Raw genomic sequence first — 2540 nt, 5'->3', positions numbered from 1 at the left:
ATAAGCACAAAAAAATCTGAAATCACAGATTTTTCTCTTGATTCATTAACATGGCCTTTTTCATGAAGAAAGGCTGTGAAAAGGCATAGGTGGCGTAAGTGGCAAGAAAGGTGAAAAGGCAAAATTATGTGCAGGTTTCATGTTCAGGGTTAGTCTATATTCAGCAACGTAGCAATTATGAGACACACTACTCATCTTGAAGGCCAGTACATACATCAAGTGTTCTGATTGAGCATAGTAGTATACCTTTAAGTCAGATAATGAGATCATGTCCTTAAGTCTATGAAGGTGTGTAACACTGAACGTTTTTAGGCGATTCTTGCCATTTTCAGGACCAGAGATACACTGATGATGATTATCAAGTGAGTTGTCACATTTCAAAATTATTCATGGAAATGTTCCTAATTACCTGTCGTAGATGGCAGCCAGAAACAGCCTTACTAAATTAGTAATGCTCATCATGATTTAACAAATTGCCTTGATGCCTAATTCCCTCATAACAAACACATGGACACACATAGAAAAGAGATTTTTTTATCTCCTATGTGAGCTTCTTTCTTGTAACTTTTATATGAAAGTGCATTCTGAAAGATCGTTGGAAACAAGCAGATTTGACCAAATATCCCTAAGATCTAAATTGGCTTTTGAGAAGTTACAAAGATTTACCCAGTCAATTAAAAGTTGTAATTATTATGCATGTCTTATTAGCTGACAAATTAGCATCTTAATGCTAAACTTAGTGATAGGGAAAAGAATAAACAAGTATGTAGAAAATAGTGACTTATTTATTAGGAAGAGAGAAGTGGTCATTTTCAGAAAGAGTGATTTCTAATTTAGATTCTTTTTATAGCTACTAATATGTGACATAGTGCGAAAAGACTGGCCTGTTCTTCTGACAAGAGACGGTCTCATTTGCACCATTTACTCTTGATCTTAACCCTGTCCCTTGCTAGTCATCTGGCTTGCCATGTGTGATAGCTAGGATTTGTATCAATTTGACTGGATTAGGATTCCCAGTGGTTTGGCAATTAGCACCTAAAAATCCCCTGCGATCTGACCCAAAACAATGTAATCATAGGATCTCAGTTGTAAAATTATTGTGGGATGCAGCACCATTACTCAGGTGACAACCATGATGTATTTGAACAGAAATGTCCTCTGTGGTATAGCCTGCTTACAATATAACTAGGCAAATATGGAAAAGTTTGCTTTACTTTTAGCAGGGTTTTTACTCTGCATCTGACTGAACCACCTCTAGTGCTTTGGACTTGAGCCAATAGTCTGTCATATTGTCTTCTGATCAGGAGCGTCATTAGTAGTCTGGCATCTTGATATAAAGTCCTCTGTCTCTGTAAGTTTCACTAGTCTTGCTTTGCTAGAGAATCTAACCTAGGATAGCATGCTGAGTGCTTTCATTTCTAAAATATATTATGTGCTTCGTGTTGGGTCATATTGTGTTTTCCAAAATGTATGTTCAAAATGTGGCTGATCTTCATGTAGCCACTGAAAGCTAGAAAGAGGCATAAAATAGTCCTTTCTTAGGGACTTTACAGGGAGTAGAATTCTGTTGACACTTTTATTTAAGAATTCTATAATAAACAACTACAAAACAATGGATTTCTGTGGTTTAAAGCCACCACGTGTTTGGTAATTAGCTACAGCAGCTCTAGAAACCTAAGGCGAGCTGCATTTAATAGTGAGTTATTAGGTAAAAATAATCTAGCAATCAAACAGTTGGGCTAATACTTTTTTCACATACTCACCATCCATTGTATGTTTTTGAGTAGAAGTAGTATTCTTAACCTAAATTAAACACCACAAAATGGAAAATAAAATTTAAAATAGGACTACAATATAAAACATCATTCAATGTTTATATATTTTATATTTGTCTTATACATCTTCCTTGATTTCTTCCACTAGACTAAGGGGGGAAAAAAACATAATCTATATAAAAATCTCTTTTGTTTAGAATTTATCTCATGCCCTAATTATTTTAGTGTTTTTTTTTCCTCACAGGGAGGAAACATAAAACATAAAACACACAAGAATACTTTTTCCTGAAAGTTAATATTGTTATTCAAAAATAGGAAAATTTGATTTAATAGTTCCCAAGAACTTTTACTGCTTTCACTTTATTTGTTTTCGATCTATAAACTGCTTCTGTCCAAATATCTAAGTATGTATTTAACTCAAAATCAGTAAAGGATCGAAAGAGGAAAAGGAAGAAATAAAGATAGAAAAGGGGAATTAGGGGGGAAAGGAGGTGGAGAGCGAAGAAGCAGGAGGGAAGGAGGAGAAAAGGTCGGTAATACATAGTGGAGCAAAGACGAACTAAAACATAGATGGTCCATGGTCTCTCCTGCCTCAGCCATTCCAGAATAAGAGTCCGTAGATGATGTATTCTTTTTTTTAATATATATCTTTAAACTTTTATTTTTTATTTTTTATTTTTTTTGGAATTTGTAATTTTTTTTTAACATTTTATTAGGGGCTCATACAACTGTTATCCCAATCCATACACACATCAATTGTGTAAA

The sequence above is a fragment of the Echinops telfairi genome, unplaced genomic scaffold, assembly GCF_000313985.2.
Source record: "Echinops telfairi isolate 266 unplaced genomic scaffold, ASM31398v2 ScPeMD7_60;HRSCAF=208, whole genome shotgun sequence".
In the NCBI taxonomy this organism is placed as follows: Eukaryota; Metazoa; Chordata; class Mammalia; order Afrosoricida; family Tenrecidae; genus Echinops; species Echinops telfairi.
Note: the sequence above shows the minus strand (reverse complement) of the source record.